The 26,938-nt window shown below is 37.4% G+C and overlaps 3 long non-coding RNA genes across 3 annotated transcripts; 2 read left to right on the top strand and 1 right to left on the bottom strand.

The window, feature by feature from the left end:
- Positions 1-964: 964 nt before the first annotated feature.
- Positions 965-7,790, bottom strand: LOC124153427. Its single transcript, XR_006863643.1, has 3 exons — positions 7,478-7,790; positions 6,160-6,400; positions 965-1,232 (listed from the first exon to the last, which is right to left on the bottom strand). It is a non-coding gene; the product is annotated as an uncharacterized LOC124153427 (long non-coding RNA).
- Positions 3,646-23,767, top strand: LOC124153430. Its single transcript, XR_006863647.1, has 4 exons — positions 3,646-3,831; positions 4,312-4,660; positions 9,442-9,548; positions 23,078-23,767. It is a non-coding gene; the product is annotated as an uncharacterized LOC124153430 (long non-coding RNA).
- Positions 23,768-24,023: 256 nt separating this feature from the next.
- LOC124153429 lies at positions 24,024-26,631 on the top strand. The gene is made up of 3 exons (XR_006863646.1): positions 24,024-24,820; positions 25,292-25,389; positions 26,559-26,631. It is a non-coding gene; the product is annotated as an uncharacterized LOC124153429 (long non-coding RNA).
- Positions 26,632-26,938: the final 307 nt, after the last annotated feature.

The raw sequence follows: 26,938 nt of genomic DNA, 5'->3' as shown, positions 1-26,938 counted from the left end.
ATGTAATTTAATATGGATTTAAAATCACCCAAAGGCACGAAATAGCAAAAGCAATAATACAAATAGACTAATTAAATTGTACAATTTCTTTTTGCAACAAGAAAAAGAATGAATAAAATTGAAGTAAAAAGACAAGTAAATTCTGTAAAAGCCACAATTACGCATTATTATGAATATAAACATAGCAATTTTACAATAATACGAAATGCAATCAAGATCAGATATAAATAACTGTACGAACCGTGACCATGATATATGAAGACCTGCCTAATCTAAATTATTTCGATGGTAAGGTGCAGTGTAAAATTCCTACTCTCCTGCCCCAAATCTTAAATACTGCTGGAAAAAATACATGGCATTATTAATTAACGAATGAACAAAAAGATCCCGTTAAGTAATATCAGCAAAAATGCACAAGATATAGGGAGATATCTCATAGAATGTATTAGAGATCGCAGTATCATATGAAATACTTTACTTAATAGTTTCACATATTCATTTACAAAAATAACCTGGACATACCGTTTTAGCCAGAGAAAAGTCACATTCGCATGTCATCAAAAAACCTCACATATAGTCAGTCATTCATACTGTTGAAAATGCATTACTTATCCCTGTTACACCCCCTCCCAACGATGACGGAACAGTTTGGATTTGAGGGGGGCATGCACTACACTACTTTGTACACCACATGCCAAATTAACAAGAATAAGAAATTATAAACAAAATGAGTAGCAATCAAAAATACTACTACCATTCACTCATTCATCAATACACATTCATCCATTCATACAGCCCTGCCTACCTATATACCTCAATATGTTCGCCTGAATTAATCTAACGCCGTAATACGAACTAGTGGCCACGATATACGAATACCTGCCTAATCTGAGTTATTTCTAATCGACGGTAAGACGCAATATAAATCCCTACTCTCCTGCTACAAATCTAAACTAGGGCTGGAAAAAATACATGACATTAATAACAAAGTAACATACCATGTACATTGTACATTAATTTCGACAAAAGTGCACAAAATAAAAAAAACAACTATCTTGATGTTCGATTTCTCTAATTTTCTGGCTTCCATTCTTCCGGAAATATTAGCTCTTGCTTTAATTTCTTTTCTTGATTCATGTGAGCTATAACCTATCTTCAGGTGTACATATCACGGACGAGTTTTCCCTCCATGAGCTTGGAATAGCTATCATGTAGTTGTCCGCATGCTTGACCTATAATAAAATAAAAAAAATCTTTACAATTTAACAAAGGAGCTACCGAAAGAGTTATATCTCGGGTCAGCGTATACCAGTCTGAGGAAGATGTTAATTAAATATTTTTTAATGTATACAAATCTTAAAAATTCGTAAATTCAAGAGTGGAGATTTAAAAAATTATCCAACGTTGACCTAATCGGCAATTTTCAATGTAATTATTTTAAGATTGCAAAGATAAAATTGGGCATCGAAGAAAATTTATGTAGAAAAGGTCACGGGGACCCAAGTGACATTATCATGTCACAGCCTTTTATGACTTACTTTAAGACTTCATAGATATTACTGAAAATGTATGGCAAACATTCATACTTTTATATATATTACATAGATACAATTATATCAATAAGAAATCGATGTGGAATCAAAATTTGCCATTCATGTTTGCAATCAATTTGTTTATGGAATCAAAATTTGCCGATAGTATCTGTACTAATAATTTCAAAGTAAAAGTCTTCCAGGATAACAGGTACGGGTCCAGGATTTCTTTCTGTGGGGGCACAAGCAAGCAGTGGCGCCGACTCCATGGGGCCTGAGGGGGCCCGAGCCCCTTCAAAGATTCGTTTGGGGGGGCGGAGCCCCCTCAATAATTCAAGAAAATAATTAAGTTATATTATGCTTTGTGAAATCACAAAAATATATTGGTAATTTTTATTTCCCATGTTTGACGATAGTTACCTTTTAAAATAAATTCAACAATGTGCATTGAAACAAATAATTATAAGGTTTAGCAGGTTAACTGAATCAAGTGGTGTGAATCATGCTAGTGTTTCGGTGCTGCGACGCACTTTGAATATAACCTTTTCCCGGGGCAAGACCTCCGATATGGGCCCCCCAATATTTTTTATAAGTCGGCGCCCCTGCAAGCAAGTCTGTATCCAGGATTTTGTTCTGGGGGGCACAAGGATACCCCGTAATACAAAACGAACGCAATGATATCGGGGCCATATTAAAAATTAAATTCTGTCATATTCGTCTTAATTGATCTAGTACTAATTGATTTAAGTAAATATCTTAAGATTTGCTCATTATAGAAAAACAATTTTAGCCCCTAAAAATTCGTATCCACTACAAGCATGAAGAAATGATTTTTACAACAAAAACCTATTCCTTCAAAGTATGTTTTGATAAAAAGTTCTTTTTAAAAACAAAATGTCTTCATGAAATGCATAAAAAGAAGAAATTTAGTGGCTCTGTCGTAAAAAAAGTATATTTTTTTAACTTTTACCTGACATTCGAGCGTATATTAAATTCGGTAAGTAATCGCAATTATGGATGTACTTCAGCCGCTTAGTTTCTTACCTCAAATGCTGATGACATTAGATCGATCACTTTAGGAGGTTAGGCCGATTTTGAGGGCCACCCTCGGTTTACGAACAGAACCGGAAATTTCGCCTATCGCATCACGACGATTATAAGAGGAGATGACAATTTGGAATTCACCCAGAATAAAACCATTAGCCAAGTATTGCATGTGATGGAGGCGGCCGAAAGAAAACGTCATTCGCGCCTGGAGAGCAGGTTTAAAAAGGGCAGGGCGCTGATACTCGGTTTACACCACGCACGTACGGACGACGCGTCGTTGGCCGGCCGCAACGGTCGCAGAGAGCTATGAAGGGCACAATTTTCGGGAGGGGCATGAAATCTCGTCTCGTCGTCGTCGTTCTTGCTTTAATAATCGATTAAGGATTTATCATAAAAAAACATTTGTCACATGTGCCATTCTTTTACAATGATAAAGAACTCTGCCTTGGTGATTGGCACCAGGATTCTTAAACACGTGAAAGGATGTTATTTAATGCTTGAACTTAAGATTGCACCATGTAACCACCCAAGTTGTACAGGAGAATGGACAGAAAATAGAATATGTTCTAATTTGGTTCCTTAATTCACGTGTTAACTCGTAGGTACGTGTATACATCTGCGAGGAACCGTGCAAGCCACCATCAACGCCAGGCAAGGGGTGATTCCACGCCAGGCATGCAGTTCTCATCTGAGCCTTAGTCAGATACGCGCTCGTTTACTGGACAATAAACATGTAAATGTAACTTGCACTTGTAAAACTAAAGTAAGAGCTCAAATGAGCTCAGAGAACTCTGCAAACATTTCCTGTAAAGCAAACTATTATTAGTAAACTATGAAGACTATGTAGGTATGTGACGTCACGAAAGGTATTTTCTGCCCTTTTTTGTGTTGAGCGTTCCCCCACCCTCACCGTTGCCGACGCTCTTTAAGTAGTAACTTCCCCCAACCACCAGATCCACCCAACGACGCGCAAATCGAATCTCTTCAGACCGCCTGCGTAATGCACTCCGACTTAAAATCAAGGCCAACAATTTTGACACTGCCATGGACTATTCGTGTCAGGCAACCTCCCCTAATATCCTTAGCAGTTCCCCGCCTTCCATCATCTTTTGTTGTTGGTGGGCAGTAAGTAAGAAGCAGTGCGTCACCAAAGGTTTTGATGATTAGCTCACATTCTGCCATAGTGAAGGTTGAGTCTCACAGCAGTTCGGTTAGTGCGGTGAGGTGGATGATCTCTCGCCGATGACTACTGGTAGGTGATATGTTTGTTAATAACCTATTGTTCCATGCTATTTATACTTATTTAGACATATTTTTGATAATTTATGTGCAAGAAGAAAGCATTCTTTGGCAAGAGAATTTCGTCAAAATTATTGGAGTTTTTGTACCCGGATTTTGGCATAGACTTATCATGTTTTGTACATATCACAAAAATCCGCCTGCAACAGCAAGGTTTAGTCACGCGATACATTTCCACGTACAAGTTTATGCCTGAATTCATGAATTTTGTACACGATTTCGCACATGATTCGTCCAATTAAAACTTTTGAGAAAAGTACATGAACTTGTACTAGTTACAGTATAATGCCAGGCCCTCAATAATGGCTTTAATTGGTATGAATCGCATTTTTTTCCGCTGTCGCAATTCCTTCTTGGCATATAAATTGAGGTATAGTGTCATCCATTGAAATTTTTTGCGTCATAACTTAAGGGCTATTTCTTTTCTTTTTAGAGTTTACGAGAGTTGGAGTGAACAATTTTAATTAATTCATTGAATGAAAATAGAAACCTAAAATCAAACTTTCAACGATCTCTTTCAAGCCTTTGGGTCAACCGTCGGAGTATTATCATCAATCATACTGCTAACAAAATGCGTATCTCATGGAAATAATGTGAAGTTACCTGCTGTGTTACTCAAGAGCAGGAGCAAGTGTTCACTCAGCTATACAGTGAAGTGAAAGTGTCAAAGGTTCATTGTCAGTTGTGTCTTCTATGTGAAGTGTTGGTGAATAAACATACCTAGGGGATTCGACGATGTAAAGCTAAGCTATGCCGCCGATGAACCCGACAGGAAATAAAAGGTAGGGAGTCATCTCGTCTTGCAGTGTGATTCAATATGAAATTTAAGCTTTTTCGCGGAAAATAAGTTCAATCTGGTTTTAGGACTCACTTTCTATGAGGAGAAGGAAAATTCTTCAAAACAAGGTGGCGTCTTTTTGAAAAATGCACGATTTTCTTTGAATGCTGGTTCAAGTTTTTTTTTGTGATAAAGCGGGATAAAAGAAAAAAGATTTCAAATTAGTTCGATAGGTTTTAAATGAAATCATTGCACTTTTTACTATCGTGTGACGCTACCACCAATTTTCACTTGCACGATTTAGTTTAATTATGAATTAATGTGATAATTAATAAAATTCGCAATGTTCTATTATATAAATTAGACACCTTATGAAGTTCAGCACTCAAGCGTCATTCCTAACAGTTAAAACTCCATCAAAGCGTCTGAAAGTGCAAGTTATGTGCTGATCAAATTCTCAAGGATGCATGAATGGAGTGAGAATAGGGTAACATAGAAAAGAACAGCTGGATCACAACATGGGGAGAGTGGGTTAGATTGAAAAACTTATTTGGCTGGGGGAAGTAGATAAGCTTCTTCCCCCATTCCCTGTGCGCCCTCGAAACATTAGCATGCAAACCTACGTGATGCTGTGATCGCAGCGTGCATGACCCTATTTGACCGCATCTTTCACCCATTTCATCCCCAATGGTGATAACTGGATAATTAACTCAGTCTTAAGATTGTGTACCTATCTCTCTCATGAATGATATGACTTAAAAGAACATACTACTACCGCTCGACCGAAGAGATCTTTGTAACCGTTTGGAAGATGAAATAAAACGTGAGGAAACTGTCCTGGTATATTTGTAAAACTCATCGTGATTTTCGTAAATTCAAAAATTTAAGCATTCAATTATTCGGCGAATGTTTTGCCACCTACACTCACGCCAAAGAGGCGGACGAAGTCTCTTAAGTATTATTTGACTACGAATTATTGAATTGCGCAATACTGACAATCAAACCTCGCAGGCGTAGACTGAATTGCCGGTGAGACATCCATAAACATTGTCATGCAAGAGCGCATTGATTAAAATCCATTTAGTTAGCAATTAAAAATGACTGCAGTGGGGGTGAACCGAACTTGGCGTGAGCTGAAGCTGATATTTGTTTAATCATTTCCAGATTGCTTTTTCTTGCGGTATGCAAGCATTTTAATGACGGAAAAGGGGGCTTCCTTGATCGCTAACGGACTCTCCTTCACTTAACCGCTATAACCTCAGAGCCTCTCTTGGGCATACCTCTTTGTGGCGCCTAAAGTGCACAATTAATGGTAACTACAATGGTTTTAATTTGGGGAAAATTAAAGCACAAATTTTTAATTATTTAAAACATTTTTAACTTACTCAATATGACAGTTTTTATACCATTATTGAATAATAATGCCAACTAAATCAACTATAACTAATTTTAGTCGTGAAAAACATTTAATTCAAATGATGAAATGAATACATAATGACTTACCTCGAGTAAGATTGCACGATGAAGATCAAGAATGTTGTATGCCTTCATGGATAGAAATCAATTACATTGGTTGCTCCTTATATTTTCCTTGAAGTAGCATCTTCCGCAGTTACATTATATATTCATTTGGTTACATAGGCTCCAGTGTTGTCCACAATGAACAATTTAGCAATCCTTTTTGTGCAATGATGACAGCATCAGGCTAGTCCTCACGGACATGGCTTCAGTTGAACATGGATATCTGGGAAACGAATGTGCGAATGACCAGAAAAAATAAATACTACTGTCATTTTTATTTTTCATTGAAGAGTTACTCATTTCAACGACGTTCAAATGGAAGACTAATGGCTTAAATATTCAGCTAATGGCACTATTTTGAGGCCAAGAAAGGTGTGCCATCTACTGACTAACACCATTATTATCAACAAACGCAAGAAGCCTTAGAAAGCGTAAGCGATATCTGTGGAATTGCGGATGAGGATGATCACATGGTTGTCTGAAATTATAACACATATTATTACGAAGATAGGAGTTCTTTGCTGATATTGAAAGCTCTGTTTTGTCATTGACTAGGTTCCACCGTATATTCTTGACTTGAAAAATAAATAATTTGTGCCAGTCATTTTAAAGTTTAACCGCGATTGTACTTAGGGCAGCAATTATGAGAATATCAAATAGCAAATACGCAGCTTACATAAAGATGGGCAAACTATAGAACATATCCGTTTCGCAGAATCTTAACCGCCGAAATAATATGGAGATGCCAAGAAAAATAGGCCGGTATTATCCCTATGTGATTTTTATAATAGCGGGTTAAAATTTAAAAAAACATTATTATAGATGGGTTCAATACGTCTTGAATGCAATGATTGCACTTATACTAGTGCGTGACACTACCACCAATTTTCATTTAATTGAATGGAATCTTGGATGCTCAATGCTTTAAGGTCTTCATATTAAAATAGTAAATAAATTTGGTACATCGATGGCAATCAAGTGAGTGGTGAAGGGGATCATTTTAATGCACTCTCTTACGGACTCTCCTTCACTTAGCTGCTGTAAACCTCTTTTAGCCATACCTCTCACAATTATACTTCTCGATTATATACTAATCGCATAATGGGATTAGTTATTATTTATCGTTCATGAACTCCTCAATATCTGTTCACGGCCCATCTCTGCTTCTCATTCTCCAATGCAATAATTTCACACGATGTGCTATAGTAGTGACGTATGCGCAAGAATAATCGTGATCACACCAAAATTACAACTACCACCTCTTTTCAATATGCAATAAAATTGTAATGTTCTCACTTACCTCAGTTAATACCGCTGCATTTCGTCTTTGCATTTCTGTTGATGGTTGAATGTAGTTATCGCTCCCTATCCTCGTTTCCCGTGAATGAGACGGTGACTTCAACGAACGAAGAAACGACTGAAAATTGATTTGAAGAAGTTAAAACTTGCAGACTTGTGATTATACCGGAAAGACGTATGGTGAAGGACTAGGGGGTGTGTGGGAGAAGGGGAGGAGCTGGATTGGAAGCGACAGTTGAACGTAGTTCGTTGAGAAATTTCTCGTCCATATCTATCGTTTTTTGTTAGGAGATGAGGTGTTCTGCACTGACCTTCGATATTACTGGAAAATTCAAGAATATTGATCCACGTGTATTGTACCAATTGGCCGTTGAAAAAATCCCGCGCTATTGTAGTATAACAGCGCCACCGGATGAACAAATATTTTTTTCGCGCGATATAGTTTTTAAAATAATATATATAATATCGCCGTATTTACTGATATATTTTATTGGATAAAATTTCAAATGAATTAAAACCTACGATATTCAGTTGCTTCTATGGTTTTCGTTTCCATAAAAAGAAAACGATTCGAAATTACCGTGACGTCACAGGTATTCGTCATGTGGCCGGCGGAGTGTCGGAGGTCCCCCTCCCTCTATGCATGGACTTCACTTCGCGGCTAGATCTCTTGGGGTAAAGAGGTGAGTACTTGACCAATTCTTTTGACCAAGGATTTTTCGTATTCTCTTCAATGTTCTGTCAATTCCCTGTAATGGAGAATTATTCGCAAATACCATTTATTCAACTTCAAGTAAACGTGATCAGATTGGCTATTATTTTGAATAAACAATTTTTATTACGCCAGCCGTGTGCAGATCTTCTCTTCAGGTCTTCAGATCTCTGCAGGTCTTGAATACCACGTGAGGGATCTCCCGTTTAACTTAAAGTTAGTTTCACGGTAGTGTTTTTTTAAGAATGCCGGTGATAGTGAAATATCCCCTCAGGTTAAAATCGTCCGGTTTTCACTCTCAGACCTTTGAATTTTGAATTGAAATAATATATTTTGTGAAAAGTATATCGGCGATGGTCGAAATGTCAGAGCGATTTTTTGTGACGAATGGTTGATTATTCATCGTGTTTAATGCCTCTTGACTAACATAAGTACTAAGTGTATTCGTTTCTGAGCGTTATTAGAGTAACTTTTGAAAATTGCGTTCCGTTATGGAGTGTCGACATTTGGAATGAGTAAGTAACCTGTGATTAGTTTAGCCTTTGAATTGATTGCATTTCTTAGGACATCAAAGATAACGGTTTGAATACAGGAATCATGATTCTTGCAGCAATCCGGTAGCGTACTATCAGTTCTCCGGTGGCTTAGAAACTTTTTTCCGAAAGTCAAACTGATGATTTTTATCGCTGTGATTTTAAATATGAGGGATTTAAAGTATAAGTGGAACAGCGTAATTCATGAAACCCAACTGCTTCGTCTTTGGTTATGAGAGACCCAGAATTTTCAAAATTTAGCTCCTATCCGTGAGCATCACTCATCAACCCTGATTCGCCCTCTGAACATTCTCTCTCATTGCTAACTGAATGTTGAATTCTTCCAATTATTTATTGTTTCTAAAAGGCATTTTACAAAGTACGCAATGTTTAAATCTAGGAAATAGCAATCATCAACTTCCACTCTGATATCTTACTGCCAACCCGAACCGCTGTAATAATCGGTCATATAATTTTCATGAGTAAGAACTACAAGAAAATATTGGCGATTCTAATTGCATTTACAGGGCTTCATTTGGAATTTTATTTTTTCACTTATACATTCCATTAATCAATATACATTCCACCTTCATGGTTGTTAGAGTGACAAATTGTTCTAGGTTTTAACTCTACCATTATCCTTTAGTAATGCTCCATGTTAACTGTAAACTTCAAGTGCGTGAACATTGCCAGCCTCTAATGCGAACTTTTTCTTTTCAGGTGCACGAGTAATATGGGGTAGCGAATAAACTCCGTGGTACGGGTGGGTTTTAAAGGGAGAATTGCGATGAGGTTACAAAGAAGAGGATGAAGACTAGAGAAATTAGGTGAGTTAATATCATCCAGTAAGTGAACATTATTTGATGGACATTTAAATATTCCCATGCATAGGTCTGCTACTTCTTTTTGTGTCTCTTAGTAGTAACATGTTAACCAAATTATGTTCAGTTCGCATACAAACTTATTGTGATAATGTTTTTGGCTAGAAGGTATTTTATATTTTACTATTTTCGATAGTGTTTTATGCCACTCATACTCAGATGATTAATCAGTGTGATCCTCCGTGAGAATGGTGCCTACGAATGATACAGGAGTAATTTAAAATGTTAGAGGTTTACGTAGCTCATGTAAATTTTGAGCGATTACATTTTACTATATAATGGTGCCATGTGGAGAGGGATGGAATATCTCAAGCTCCATTTCATACTCTTCATTTTTGGTTCCTTTGAAACGATATCCGAGGCATTTCTATTCCTCTCTAATCATCCCCTTGTCCCCCGAGGGTTGACTACGCCAGGCCATCAAGATAAATGCTTCGAAACACGTCCGATTATAATGGTCTGTCTTGTACTAGAAAATTTGACGGGGCTTCTATTCTCTCCCACTCTTACGAGAAATTCCGCATTCCTTACTCGGTCGATTCAGTTCATTTTCACATGAACGCATCACCAACTGCTTCTCGACTGCTGTAATTGTCCATGATTCATTGCCATAAATATTAAGTTCTGCTGAATTCTTTCCTTACTTTATCTCATATTTCCTGCTCTTACAAGTAACTAGATCCTTTGTTTTTCTGAAAATCGCTTTGCCTCATCTATACTATTGATTGTTTCTTTCTTGCCTGTTCCATCGTTGGTATTTCTGATTCCCCAAGAGTATAGTTGATTGACCTCTTCCACTGTTTGTTTTCCTAGTTTTACATTATTATTGACTTCGTCTTTTGCTACACTGTAATATTTTATGGTGATTATCAGATGAAATAATCTTTTTAAATGTTAAAAAGTCTCTGCTCATGGATATTCATGACATTGAGACTCGTGACAGGTTTTCTTTGATTTCATCAAACCTTTCTAGTTGTAAATGTTGAAAATTTCCTGAGAAATAACACAGCCTGGTCTCACCCTGTTACTAGTTCTTGATTCTTCATGGCTAGGTCATAATTTTATCCCTCCCTTTAGTTTTATTTTAATTGTGGATGATTAACCTGTTAATGTTAGGCACCTGAACTTCTTTTAAGATTCTGAGAATTGAATTCTTAATCTACCATGCCACTGCTGTAACAAATGCTGGTCTTAGCATTTGGGCTCCCATCTTCACCCTACTCGAAATCCTTTTCGATTGTTTTCGTGGTAAGTCTCCCTTCCTTGTAAAACTCTTCCAGATATACAAACCATATCTTCACTTGTATTGATTTCAATCATAAGTTCTCCGTTTTTTGTCACTTTCGTTGTCTCATCTGACCCTCTATATTTGAAATGGTTCCTCTGGGCTGCTTCAACTGTTACCCTTGCCTGATGTTTTTGAATGCATTCGTCGTTCGGGTTTCTCTGACCTCCCTGGATTTGCGACAAATCACGTTCCTCATTCTCATTTATCATTTCTTAGTTTTCGTATTCTTATGCTTCGGTAGTATCTTCAGCGAAATTCAAGACTTTGCGTGATCTATTTGATTTTACTTCACCGTAGAACTTCTTTAACTGCTTCTTTTAGTCCACCGCTTAAGTTTTTCTAACTCTGGCTAAAGTTCTTCTGATTTCTCGGTCACATCCGATGCCCTTATGGTCTCCTCTTCTTCCTGAAGTAAGCCTTGATACAGAGTTTTATTTTAATTTTCTACTTGCCCAATGCTTCTCACCGCTTACTTCAGTTCTTTGATTATTTTAGGTAGACATTACATCGCTATAAGCTATAGCCACTATCGGTATAGTTAGGTCCTAGGGTAGCTATTGTCGTCCTATTCATGGTTCCTGAATATTTCTTTTAGCCAGAATTTTGTCTATTTAGAATCTCCTCGTCTCTACTGGCATTTTCCTTGTGTATTTTCTTCGCTTCATTTGGCTTGCGTTCAGTGCCAGTCTTCATTTTGGGTTCATCATCCCTCTTTCACGGTTATTCACTCGTCTTGACCTTCGCCGGTGATAGCATTACAGTCACCGAAGGTTTCTTCACCTCTTACCTGCTTGATTACTTCTGTGGTATCTTCATAGACCTACTCCACCCTCGCATCTTTTAGCATTTTTTTGTAGGCTTGAAAACCTCCAAAGCTGCAGTAGTTCTGACTTTTGGTTTTTAACGTCACCATTACCAACCTTTTATTAAACTATGTGTAGCTTTTTTATCGACTTTCTTTCTAAACTCTATCCCCGCATCGTCATTGCAGTTTATTAATCTTGCGTGTATTATTATGTAAGTAGCTTCCATTCCATAAATCGCAAACTTCAGTCCATTTTATTTCTCTTATTCGTAATACTTCGAGAGTCATTCTTTAAATTTTCATCTTCAGGTATTCTTGTCTTTGAAGCGATCTTACGGTTCTTATTCTCATCTTCAAGAAAATGTATCACACTTCTTCAATGTACTCCCTCGTGTTACCTGAAATTGTAATGGAGGACTATTATTGTTTTTACCTGGGCAAATTTTACTCAAGAATAATACCATCATGTATGATTTGAGTGGGGTAGCTTCGACTTATCTGGATAATCGTGGTGGTTGCCCCTAATCTTCTATTGCCCCGTTCACGCTACCATCATTGTCAACCAGCGTAAAGATAACGTCAGAACCAAAGCGCGTCAAAAATACCATGGTTTGACACTGGCGACAGTTGATAAGTGGTAAAGCAAGTCCAAGCAAAAAATGAATTGACTAGAGTAAATAACCAGTTGGATGGAAATAGAGAATATGCAGGAAACAATTTTTATGTTAATTGCAATGATTTTCAATGTGTATGTGTATCATGAGCTTCTTATGAATTTAATATTTGCATTTCAGCGTCGTCGAGCATTGTTCCTTGCTACGTAGAAGTTAATTCAGATGTGTTCGCCCATCTAATCATTTCCTCGATAGCGTTGTTTGCATTTTTCTGCTGCTCTATTGAATCCGAATGAAAGTGACTATTAGTAATAATTTGGTTGGTATCAACAGCATAAAATACTACTTGCCCTAGATTCGGATGTGTAGACAAATCATTGATGTATGTGAAGAAAAGGGGACCTAATCTTGAGCCTTGAGCGTCATTGGGTCACGCTTTTGGTGATTTGGAATTGAGATACACTTGTCGTTGCATTGCAGTTATAGATATTAGTTTTCTTATTTTGAAGAAGGACATGATCCAATCTGATGGTATACCATAAATTAAAACTATTTTACTTCAATTCAAGGGTGGACGAACTTGCAGACATGTGCCTTGATAATTGTTGAACTTATGAGATAAGAGAGAGAGAATGTGGAGTTTTTTGTGATATTTAGTATCACCCGACGTTTCTTACTTTATATTCTCTAGTTATATCTAACCAGCAATTAGTCTGACATTTAATATTGGCATGGGAGTAACTTGTGTTCAAGGATTTACATAAGTGATCTTCTTTAAAATGACACAAAGAATTCTTACCAAAAGTCATTGTGACCATCAGATTTTGATGAAGGTAATTTCGCACGTATAACATTATTCCAGCAAAATAGTTATAGAGATTCTTAAATATGTCCGTAACAATACAATGCGAGACATTGGCAAATTCACTACGACGTATAGTATATAGCATAACTTACATCAAGCTTAATTATTATTTATGTTCATCAAATTACGGAATTAATCTAAAGCACTTTCCTTTGAATTAATTATGATGAATAAAGTTCAATAAAAACGTACGTATCCTCTCCGAATTCTTTAATTTCCGTTTTCTTTACTCCTATACCACCTTGTTGATGCTTCGGCTTCTTTTTCTAACCAGCCGTTAACCAACTTGCGTTCACACAAGCATAAACTACCGCCAACCATGGTCGGAAAAAGGTGGTCATAATCCCAACCACGGTTAACGGTAACTTGCGTTCACACCTCGCTTTGTAACCATGGTCGAGGCTGACCGGCGTAAAAATAGCGTAGTGTGAACGGGCTATAAGTCGCGGTAATATAGTCGTTAAATAGATGTCACCACGTCTGTAGAGAAAACTGTGTCACTTTACCCATCAATTTCTTGCACCTTCACACTTGAAGAGGAGCTGCTGTCATCTCCCGTCTGTGGTAATAGGAATACTGGTTGGCGGCATCCTATCGCCAATGATTTAAAATAGGACTATTGGGCTGAAACGCATCAAATCAATCATAAGCAGCGACAAATATCAAAAGTTTTCCGGGTGCCTCTTTCCATGAATATTTTTTAATTTTCCTTGTTTTTTCCCCTTGTTTTCCTGATCACCATGATTGTGGTAACCCAAGTATGTATGAAGATTATACATTAGTGACTTGGGGGCCTATTACGAACGTGCGGGCGGTGCGCTACCGCCGGGCGGAGTTTTCGTTCGGTATACGGTATCATACCGTCCCTTGCGATTACGAATGGGACGGTCGGAAAGTCACCGCCGGGCGGAGAGTACGTGTCAGGGGGTCGGTAAGGAGCGATGCGGCGTAAGTGACGTTTGTATGAAAAATTCTGAGCTCCTTCAGCCCGAAAATGGTGTAGCCAATGGCAAGGGCGTGCGGTGTTCCAATTCCGCGGCAACTGTTCCTAGCAGACGAATATTTCGGCAAGAGTTGTTGGCAGTCGATAAAGACAGTTAGTGGTATTTATGAATTAATAAGGATGTGTCCTTCGTTAATTCACCTTAAAAGTTTGACAAATGAACGAATTTTGCTCCTCAATTCTTACTTACAGGATAAAAAGTTGAATAAAACAATAATTAGCAGTGACTTGCGGAAGATATCATCAAAAAGTCACGTATGAGCAGACGCAGGTAGTGACAAATTGCATGGCAGACCATCGAAAAATTACGATAGAAGTACTTTTAGGGCCAACGGGCAAGGTTAACCACCAATTCCATCAGAGCTTTGACCGAAATGCCCATTCTTAAAAATATATATGAAAATCCACCACGAATACTTAGCTGGAGAGCCTTAATCACAGACAATATGACACTCAACATCTGTGAAATGACAAAATATCTGTTGCTCTGCATTCCTTTCGTGTTAATAACGGGGTTTGGAAACCATATGCAAATTCAGAGAACAAGAAAGGCAGTTTTAAAAATAATGAAAAATAACTTTTTTGCTGTTATCTATGAAAAGCAATGGAGAATTAAAAAACACAAGATATGCACTTCTGGTTACAAGAAAATTTTATTTCAATATTATGTGACAGAGTTTCACCATTTCTTTGGTTTATTCACGGGTAGGTACACAACCACAGCAAAACAGTCTGCCCACAATAAACATGTGAGATCGCGAATCGGTTCCGCGGCAATCACACACACAGGCTACTACTTATTTCAATATTTCAGGTAAAATCCACAATCGATACAAGCTCACACCATTATACATAATGGTAAATAGGCAAATACGATCATCAAAAACTGGAAGTCACTACCATTCTTATATTCATCACGTAAACCTTACAACCAAGAGCTCGCTATGATGAAAACAATTATTTAATCACTGATTTTAAGCCTCACATTATCCTACGCAAGTGGCACAGGTGACTTTTCTCACTACAACTCCTTGGTACGATTGATATACTAGTATAAACAAATTTCACACATGGCTTTGAACTTGATAGCTTGGTCGTGAACTGTAATCTCTGCGGTGAATGACGAAGGTAAAAACGCCACTGACAATTCTTACATTACTATCAGACACTTCTCGATAGCGTAAACCACTGTTTACAAACCAACCACAATGGAACAGTGATAATTACAGCTCTTGGCAGATATTTGTCAACCTCGTCAAACTTTGTGCATTACAACCACTGGTACTGTGATTAACGGTAGTTGTCACATTGAAAATACTATTTTGAAACAAAAGATGTTCGTAGAAATCTCCAAGCAGCGAGCAAAAGTTACATTCATCTCACAATTCAAGCAGTTATAACGTTGAAAATAACACTACTTTGGCACAGAAGATGTTCGTAGAAATCTCCAAGCAGCGAGCAAAAGTAGTATTCACCTTGCAATACAATCAAGTTGTCACGTTGAAAAAATAATATTTTGCCACAAAAGATGTTCGTAGAAATCTCCAAGCGGCGAGCAACAGCTGTATTCACCATACAATACAAGCACAGGCAGTCCTTTTCCGGTACCTATGAAGAAATGGAAGAAGTTTTTGCACATAAAAACATAGCGGACATTAAAAAACATCCAAATTGTTCTAATTAAATAAATGAATGAGGGTCAACTTACAATCAACGTATCCATCTCCTACGGCCGTGGCTCAGACGGCTACAACATTGTTATATGGGTATTATAAATTTTTTGTTCAACTGCTCCAGTCGGCTCCAGTTTTATATTTTATACGCTTACTCAGGCATTAATATCATAAATAACACAAAATATGATAGCTTCCGAGTTTCTATCGTCGGATATTTTGTTTTAAAAACGCCAGCTCGACCCGAAAAAGGTAAACAGACGTCCGCCATTAGGGGGTCGGTATCTCACCAATGGTAGCTGGCCGTGGTATCATACCGACCCCTAAGCCGTGGTATGATACCGACCGGTGGCCACTCGTAATCGCTCGGGGGCGGTAAACGCGCTTCGGGGCGGTATGATAGCGCAGGCGGAGTCTCACCGCATGCGGTGAGCCGTTCGTAATAGGCCTCTTGGAATCACGTGAAGGGAGAAGTTATGAAACTGAACATATTGAAATGGCCTTTTTGGTACCTATTAAAATCAATGTTCGCTATCGTATTCATTAACTAACCTAAAACAAAGTTAATTCTTAACTCCAGCCGCAGATCACTTTATTCAATATGAATGGCAGCACTAAGAGTTATTCCTAACTGAAAGGCGAATCTCCCGGTTCATTTCAGGAGTTGCAATGCTATTGGGTAGGGCTTGAGATCTTTCGTTAATGAGGATGTTTAAGAGCTTCCTCACTAAGAGCACCTGACATTAACTTATAAACAAGAATCTCCTTTCTTATATTTTTGTATTCATTTGCGGTAGACATGTGTAGATGCAGAGGATTTTTATACTGATTGGCTGACTCCATAATGATGAATTGCGGTTATGAAGCGAACTGCGACAATAAGTTCTTCCGTTTTCCTTTATAGTTTCTGCACCTCATCGTTTTTCCTACGGAATATTATGATTATACATATCATCTGCGATGGCCTTCATAAGGTATTAATGCGTTATCCTAAAGGATTCAACGAAAACTGCGGAATCCGTTAAATAATTATACCTTATGCCTATACTCATCCATTGTACGCTTCTATTCATCTTACAGTTAGTTCCCGTGAAAATTATTACGCGTTACGTAATTGACCGTGCAAGTTGAACTTCTCATGAATATGCTTTTAGAGTATCTATATCGATCTTATTAATTAACCTTCTAATGGATATTTGTGATGCTTAATATATAGATAGTGAATTCGCTCATTGATATCTATTTCGTCCGTATTACCGGCTCATTGTCTGAATTTCATCCTTTGTATGCTTCTATTCATATCGGTTGTCATTGTTTACTTTAAAATCATCTTTATTTAGCATATTATTATCGGATATTCCACTATCAATTGTACTATAGTTTTCAATAATGTGCAGACACCCACGAGACCCACTTAACTTATGGTCGGTGAAAACTTGGAAGGTTTGCACTCGAAACAACATGCATCTATCGCCGTCAGGACAACAAGAGCCGACGAGGAGCCCCATTGGAATTAAGATTAGCCGCTGGAATACAAGAGCATACTCACTCGTCCACGCTCGCGTTGGGCCCGTGGCGAGGTTTTTCATTTCTTTAGATTCATATTTGCACTCTCCGTTTATGACTAACTAATACGTTGATACGCAGCCGAGTAGGTCTCTTTAGTCCGCGGTGGTTGCCGTAAAGTTCTGGAGGGGTTCGAGTCCTAAGTAATCATTTCTTTTTCATTTATTATAAGAGGCATTCTTACCATCAAAATTATCTATGCAGATGACTCATTAAAAAATTAATGCTCATTTTTTTAAACGAGTAAAGTTATTGAATTAAACTTAGGCTCAGAGGTAATTCGCATTGCGAAGATTTTCATATCACATAAATTAAACTTGGGAGCGGTAATGCTGGAAAATAACGGGATTTCCAATAAGCATCGATAGGACTCCATCTGCGGTAGCTCAGTCGCATTCGCGTCCGCCCTCGTCGACTCTTGGTGCCGCGAGGTTCCAAGCTTTCAGCGTCCCGGCCCGGTCAATTAAGTGGATCTCTTGGGTGTCTACGGATCATTGAAAACGATAGTGCATCTTATTAATTCACATACTTGAGCTTAAAGTTAGCCAAACTTCCAGCCGAAGATACCTATAGGTTGTTGAGTTGAATCCTGTATCACCCAATCATTTTTTCCGTCCTTATGGCTGATAGCTCTAAAGATGTTTTCAAGGACTAAAAAAGTGATCGCTCGAGCCATTATTTCCTGAATGACAGGGACATTTACACAGTCCATTTTTCATACTATCAATAAGCATCCCGCACACATCTCGTCACTTTCCGTATTTGCCACTGTCATTCAATAAAGATCCAAGTTTGGCGTTAGGGGTGTTATTGATAAATATATAGGTAGCCACTGTTGAAAACAAACCCAAAACCCTTACCGCCTGCACCTGTATGTTAACAGGCATGGCACAGAGTTATACAAACTTTAGCATATCGGGTTGCCGTAATGCTGCTACAACGTACAACGCTCCTTCGCGCCGCCGACATGATGGGAAAGTCTCACGGGATAAATGAAAGACAACAACTGAAATTTACATGTATATCTAGAGACCTTCAGGCAAATAATATTTCAATTTGTAATGGAACAATTCTGACGTAAACCCTATAAGATATAACTGGGGCCCATAAAAAGTTTATCCCAATCAAAACTCCTTTAACTACCCCAGTATCTGAGCACCCCAAGTACCCCCAACTAAGTAATAATATAAATTGTCCTGTTTGCATTCGTATCCGATGTGATTTAACTTATTTTGGTGAAATACGTCAAGCTATACTCTTCTTCTCTGCCTTCTCTTCACCAGAAGTGAGGGTAATGACCTCCGACGATATGTCTTACACATCACCATGCGCTTCCTCCATGGTTACATCGATGTCATTGATGACAGAAACATTGTGTTCAGGTTTAAGAAACGTAGTGTTTAGCCTCATACTTATCGAAATAGTTTTTTCAGATATCTGTACATGTTTTTGTGCTCCACCACTTAAGGATCCATGAAGTTCATATGCAGTAGCCGTTGAGGCCCACTTATAAAGTGAATAGTTATAGTTTAAATTACTTGTGGAAATATTTGTTAGCAAACTAAGATCCTCCTTAGCTATATACTTCAAGGAATTCCTCTGCGATCGATAGGTTTGATAATCCAAAGACAAACGAAGGAAAAGACTTTGACAAAAGCTACTCAAATCAATAAGTCATCAACCACTTATAAATTTGAAAAAAAAACAATGGTGAATTGACAGTGAATATATTAGAAACAGAACCACCTTCAATGTTCGCCGCACAGCTGGATGCCACCTTTACTGGGTGCCGATGTTGCACATTCCCACCTTTAGGAGGCTCTGTCATTAGATACACGTTACTACAATAAAAACTTCTCGTGGTATTTTCAACATTCTTTCCATGCAATTCTTTACCAAGTTGTTTCTGTATATTTTAATTAATTTTAATTAAGAGATAAAAAATAAGTAGAGATATTCTGAAGCAAAAGACAGAAAAATACTCGAGTCAATAACTAGCTAACTACTTTTAAATTTGAAAAAATGTGGATGTGGCGAGGAGCGTTTTCAAGCAGTACACCAAACTCGAGAGCGATATGGTAAATGATAAGATAAAACTCTAAAATGCACGTTATATCGGATAATTCATGCTTCGGAGGGGTCAAGATTAAACTTGAAAATTTACGTAATAATGGATAGTTCAATCTTCGGAGCGGTCAGAAGGTAAGAAAAAATGGATGATACGTCTTCGCTCGACAGCTTACTCTCGAAGAATGATACTAAGATTGGTTTGCTGTTAGCTGCCGTGCGTTTGAATTGTGGGAAATTATGCCAAATATGCCTTTAGTTTTAGTTTTGTCGACTCATACTACTTAGCATCTCATCCTCAAATAGCCTGGCCGCCGCCCCGAAAACAAATATTGAGCAAAGTCTCGCACTTGTCTGTTTCCCCACTCAAAACTGGTGCGACCCTCGATGTATCGTAGAGACTAGCTGTTCGGCAAAAAAAAACATCGCATTCCCGAGTCGGAAACAATAAATAGCATACATCTGTATCAATTTTTTGTAGAAGAAAAGGTATTTCGCGGTAATTATGTACGTAATCTGTATATGTTCCAATCCATCATTCATTTTATCACTGAAGAAATCTTCCGCATGCATTTAAAATAAAATATATCATTGGACAAAGTGAATTGTGACTATACTCAAGTGTGCGAACAGGAAATTTGACTGGCGTCTTGTCAAGTTTTCATGGGGGTTCTTTTTTCTTCTCTACTACTCTGCTTAGGACTTAGCATTTCTCACTCATCGTCAGTCAATCCGTTTGATCCTCATCATTACATATATTTCCATATGGATGGATATATGAGGCTCATCATTCATAAATATCATCACTTTTTAATCAGTGGTGGAGGCTTTCGAAAATTGGTGATCTCTTCACTGCTGTCATTGTTCATGCCACTCTTTTGTAGAGAATCAGTGCGTAAAGATTTTCCCATTGGAACTTCGCAATGAAATGCTATTTTGTTTTCAGTTCGAAGGATAATCGGTAACGAAGTTCCAAATGGGATGTTTTATGATACAAAGCTGCGGTTCCTAAAGTTTTTTCCTCCATTACTCTTCTATATGTAAATAACTAATATTATAACCACAAAAATGTCAGCGCCCATTTTATGACATAATTTCACTACGAGTAGGTGACACTTTCAGTAAGAAATAATTCTATAAATAGATATTTGATTTCAACACCCTATATAATATGTATACATATTTCCTGGTGAAGAGATACATAACTCCTGGTGTCCATCATTACCAATTACTTTCGGCGTACCCCCAAGGGGTAGGCGTGCCACAGGTGGGGAACCGCTATTGTAAAGCATTCGAAAGTCTTCTTTCCATTTATGATGCAAAAAACTTTTCTGGATTCATTTGCAACGTGAATGGAAACGTAGTTTTTGAGGTTTATGAACACAAGTTGTTGGCTACTTCATTATTGTAGAGAACTAAAACAATGCCTTCCTACTTCGCTTTATCGCCTGTTCATTCGTAGTTCATTCCGATTCTCCTTTTTGCCTCTAAACGCAGAGATTATCATCTTACAATTACTACAGGTGATATTTTCCTCACTCGGCCGTGCAGTCATTTCAGAATTGAAACGCGATATATTTTTCCATCCATTCTTGTTATTCACGTCTTTGCACGGTAAATTTTGCACTCCACGTTGGTTTGTGCATCAGGCTGTGCAACTTCTCGTCTCGTGGAAAACTGGCTTTGTTGCCCATTTGAATTATTTTTTCCGAATGCGATGGCCTGCATTCGCCCCTGGTGATGAGTGATCAAATTCAGTCTCCGACTCCCAGAACGCTAACTCCTAAACAAAGGATCCCGGTGTTCCTCAGAATTGCTCGCAATAACGTGGGCACGTACAACCTTCGACATATCGTAGGAATGAATTTGTTGGAGAAGAGAGACATCCGTGAATCTTGATACAGTCCTTCCACACACATGTGCCCCTTGTTTTTATCCCCTCACGGTTTTGATTTTGATCGGCATCATGATCATTTCTGGTCAGCAATCCTGAGATTGTATTTACGCAGATCTCACCTGAACTCTCTTAACAGCTGATCTTTTCACACCAACGTATTTCTTCTATTTCACATCCGTCGTTACTCGTTCCATATACTGTATTATAGGTCTTCCTTTTCCGTTATTGTCATCTACTTGTGCCTCAACGATTGTCTTCTTCAGGCCATCATGTCTCAAGATATGGCCTATGAGGTTGTCGTTAGTCTTCCTGCGAAGGTTTTCATGAGGCTTCTCTCCTTTTCTTCTTAGGTCTTCCTCATTACTAGCGCAATCGACCTATTTGATACTCATCATTCTTCTTAGCACCACGTTTTGAAGGCCCCCAGCATTCATTTCTCTGCAACTGTCACTTTTCGTCCCTCACTTCCGTAGGGAAGCTACTCCAAATATAAGTTATAATGTTAAAATAAGTTATAATAAATAAAGTTTCTTTGCGTGTATGTTTAAATTTCCCGCCGTAAGTAGTTCTTTCTTTCGCCTGGGCTATTTTTCTGATAGTAGTAATTCCTTTCTTGAATCTTCCATTGCTAGTTATTCTACTTCCCAAATAACTGAGTTGACATTTCGATAGCTGTAGATAATTTTATTAGTATTTCACGTCACAATAATGCCTAAATTCTTACGTTTTAGGAAATGGATATTCATTCAGGTCCCACAAAATGAGCTAAATGTAGAATATTCTGAATTGAAGTTGTCAAACGAACATTCACCTCGGTTTTGGAGTACTTCTTCCTTATGGTTATTGCATTATATTTGCACTTTATCTCTTTTGCATTAGCTATTTTTATCGCCTGTTTTTCCGAAAGGTAATTTCATCTTGCAAGCAAAAATTCACAGATATAATTGGCCAAGGACAAGGTTGAGAAAATGATTCCGCTTAAGTAATTCCTAAGTCCCCAAATGTGTACATTGATTTAAAGGGCCTTACAAACATTTAGAATGGTTCATTAAGATTGAGATCTCAAAAAGAAAACTAAGTTATCGATATTAATTTCGCAATTTTAAAATTAAGGCGGCAGCTCGATATTTATTAATATTTAGTGTATATATCGCTTTTATAAAGCTAGTAACATGTAATTTAATGCGTATTTTTTAACTTCATATACGCAGCATATGACTTCAAAGCCTAAGGCGTTGGTTATATATTTGACATGATGAATGGATAAATTAATACTTTAAGGATGAATTAATAAATGAAACTAGAGAACTTCCATATGTTTTAAACCTTGAAGTGCGACTTATTATTTTTCTATCAGCGGATTGAAATTTTTGAACATTTTATTTCCATTGGATCAGCAAATATTGAATATGGTGGGATTTTTATTTGCTAATTTTGGATGTGTGATTGACTACTCAACGTTTAAAAAAATTCTGGATCTCCGAGTCGCATGAAATTGAGTTAGCTGTAGTTAGTCATAAAAGAGATCAATGCATGGGAATATTAAAAGAACGTAGTGCTATTATAAATCTTTTCCCTATGATTTTTTCCTATGACTTGGCTTTTATTTAATTTCCACCTTGCTCATGTTATTATCTCCACAATTATTGACATTTACTCAGTGAACTAACTTTGAATCTCTTTTCTCTTCGTTGCAGAATCAGAGAGTTTGGAAAAAATATCATCCAAGCAAGGAAAAGTGGAATCACCAAATGGAGAAGTTCAATTCATCGGCTACAGAGGAAATAAGAAGAGAAATAAGTCTTCAATGTGGGAAGATGAAGTCTTCAATAGATGAAGTGAAAGGCTCTTCATCGCTAGGAATTTTAGGCTAATGAGGGATATTTTTATGCGATTCTCTAGGGTTTACGTCGATGCGTCTTTTATTAATGCAATCCCGTTTACACACAAATGACACATGGTACGAATCAAGATATGAAGGAACAGAAAGCAAAGCGTCGAAATTGACTCGGAGAGTAAAGAATGAATACATGGTTATATGGTTGCAACTAACGAGAGGTTATGATGAATGGTACCAAAAATCAAGTGAATAAAAACTCACAAAGATCATTGGCCAAGATCAAGGTAGAGAAAATGAAAACAGCGCTAAATAAATCCCAAAGTCCCCAAATGAATACTGAAATAAAAGGCCTTATAAACCTTTAGAATGGTTTATTTAGATTATGAGATCTCAAAAAGAAAACTTAGGTAGGGGTGTGTGTGTGCGTGTGTGAGTGTGATGGTAGTTTTTTGTTTTGGGGAGGGTAGTGCTATGTATATTTTTGTATGTGCTACTAATCCTACCTCTCCACAGATTGGATTCATCGCTGGATTTGAAGAAAAGAAGACAACGGTTGAAGTGCGTGTGTGCGTGTGCGCGTGCGAATGCGTGTGTTAGCTTTGATTTGGGCCATTCAGGCCGACTGATTTGCGTAACGTAAGGATAGGCGATTAACATGCGTGCGTTATTTTTAGCCCTTTGAACCAAGGTTTGGTATTCACGCTAATCCATTGCAGCGTACAGGAATGGGACTTTCACTTGGATTGAGTGCAAAGGTACCCCCTGTATGTTGTCGTGGAGTGCATACTAGGCTTTGGGGATTTTTAGTGCAAGGGTATTTTATTTCTTGTGTGTGCTATTAATCCTACCTCTCCCCAGGTTTTGAAGAGTAGAAGAGGACAGCGAAGTCATCTCTTCACTTGAAGATTAGAAGAAAGAAGACAACGTTTGAAGAGGACCGCATCACTAGGACAGTGCGAGTGTTAGCTTTGATTTGGGCCATTAGGGCCATAGAAAATTGCGTAACTTAAGGCTAGGAGTGCAAGGGTTATTTTATTTCTTGTGTGTGCTACTAATCCTACCTCTCCCCAGGTTTTGAAGAGCAGAACAGGGCAGCGAAGTCATCTCTTCATTTGAAGATTGGAAGAAAGAAGACGACGGATGAAGAGGACCGCATCACTAGGACAGTGCGAGTGTTAGCTTTGATTTGGGCCATTAGGGCCAAAGAAAATTGCGTAACGTAAGGCTAGGAGTGCAAGGGTTTTTTTTATTTTTTGTATGTGCTACTAATCCTACCTCTCCACAGGTTTTGAAGAGCAGAGGACATCGGTCGAAGAGGACATGAAGAAAGTCATCTCTGGATTTGAAGATTAGAAGAAAGAAGACGACGGATGAAGAGGACCACATCACTAGGACAGTGCGAGTGTTAGCTTTGATTTGGGCCATTAGGGCCAAAGAAAATTGCGTAACGTAAGGCTAGGAGTGCAAGGGTTTTTTTTATTTTTTGTATGTGCTACTAATCCGACCTCTCCACAGGTTTTGAAGAACAGAAGACAACTGCAGAACAGGACATGCAGTATGCTTACCTATTTCGCGAAGAACATGGCGCCATCTCATTACAGTAAGATTACATTCCGCTTCAATTCGAATTCATACATTCGAGATCTCACTTTGAAATTAAAATAGCTATTTCTATTATAAAATCAACTGAGAAAATGAAGATTATTTTGACAAACGTTAGTTTTTCGACTAACATTGTTTCATTTTTTTCATATTTTATATTTCCAGCTTTGAATTATTTCCGGAGTAAAATTTTAAATTTCATGGAACGATATTAGAAATATTTTATCCACAATTTCAGTTCAATGGGCAGTGAGTGCCCATTACTCTCAATATATACAATTACTCTGTAAACTTATTTTTGTCTATTTTACGATTTATCTTAATTGCCTTTCTATTCTCTTGCTTATAGTTAGAATCATTTTTTAAACAACTTCCACATTCATTTGATGTTTAAGTACTTAATTTTTTCAGTATTTTCTGGTTTTCAATTCTGAATTTCAGTTAACATTCGAAATTTTTCTCTTTCTAGCTAAGACGCATTCCCAGAATTGAATATCAATTTGGGAGAAGACAGAATTGCTCTGGATTATGGAGACATTTGAACGGATTGGATGCAATCACTTAATGGTAAGAAAGGATTTAATTTATTTCCTTTAAAAAACTAATACATGTGTTGTGACCCTTCTCTTGAAAATCATAAATATTATCCTTTTCATGAACTAAGAGAGTCACTTTTTTAAAACATGTAATTTTGACTTATGCTAGTAAAAATAATTGCTTTTTGATTACTTGCTTCTTTGATTATTGCCTTTCCAATTCGATATCAAGATTTACGATCCAATAACAGTAAATTATTCTCTTTTGTAGTATCACATTGAAAAGTTTGTCTTCTAACCATGAGACAGGGTCTTGCCCTAGTCACAAATTTTTTTATGAGATAGTATTTCTTCGAAAATGGATCATGAGGGAAGATTTTCATTGTTATTTCTGAATACCTTGATTGTATTTATTGTAATCCTTCATTTGGATTTTAGGATGCTATTTTTTCTTCTTTTCAGACTTATCGATTAAGTTCATACTCTCACTTCTTTCCTTTGACCTAAGAAATGTACCGACTATCTATATATGCTCTAATTTAGTGAATAATTTGTTGGAATCAATATTTTGCTATGATATTAATGTGAAAATAGTTTAATTAATTACTAGAAAATAAATTAAACAATTCTCTAGATAACAAATCCATTATTCGATTTATGCCGATTTGGCTTTGCTAGAACTTATTACAGTCGCAGAGTATATATGCTGTAATTTCGTGAATAATTTGTTGGAGTCATTATTTTCATATGATATTAATGTAAAAAAAGTTTAATGAATTACTAGAAAATAAATTAAACGATTCCCTAGATAAAAATCCCATTAATGGAACATAATGGTCATGTAACCGTAAACGGAATGTCAGTGCTACACTATTACACATACTAGTTACTGCAAGATTATGAATGTGTATCTTTCTAAAGACATCAGTGTGATAATTTATGCCGTTTTGGCTTTGCTAGAACTTATTACAGTCGCAAAGTATTTTTACTTATATTAGGAATGATTTTATTACATTCACTCTAAATATGTCATTTTGCATGCTTTTGTATAGGAATTTATTTGAAAAGCCTCATCCAGTTCTTACTAAGCCTGTCTTTCTTTAGTTTTTATTTCAAATTTAATTTTCAACAGGGAGGGTAAAAATGCGATTTGGTAGTTATTTGCATCGTTAGTACATGTGATGCTTCTTATTTGAACAGGTGATTCTGCATTATGCTGCGTTTTCCTGGAATAGCGGTGCATCTGTCAGTGTCACTTGAGACGAAGATTGAAGAAATGGAAGAAAAGGGCCTGGAGTCGTGTTCATTTCATCAGTGTACTTGGACTATTTGTGTGTGCTTTTTTATTGCTGTGTACTTAATTGTAATTTATTTATTGTAATGTGTTTTTTTTCAGCGTTAAGGGGGATGTAGGCAGGAGAGTAGGAAATCGTCTTCGACATGCGTTGCTTTATGCGCAGGAAATTAGATAGTACTGACGTAGTACTTAGGTATCTTAGCTAGGATCAGGAACCGTAGTAGGTCCGTATCGTTTTCGACCTCGGGGGGCCGCTGCGATGTGTGGGTTCTTTAGATTATAA

The sequence above is a fragment of the Ischnura elegans genome, chromosome 2 (assembly GCF_921293095.1).
Source record: "Ischnura elegans chromosome 2, ioIscEleg1.1, whole genome shotgun sequence".
NCBI lineage: Eukaryota > Metazoa > Arthropoda > Insecta > Odonata > Coenagrionidae > Ischnura > Ischnura elegans.
Note: the sequence above shows the minus strand (reverse complement) of the source record. Positions and strands in the feature narration are given on the sequence as shown.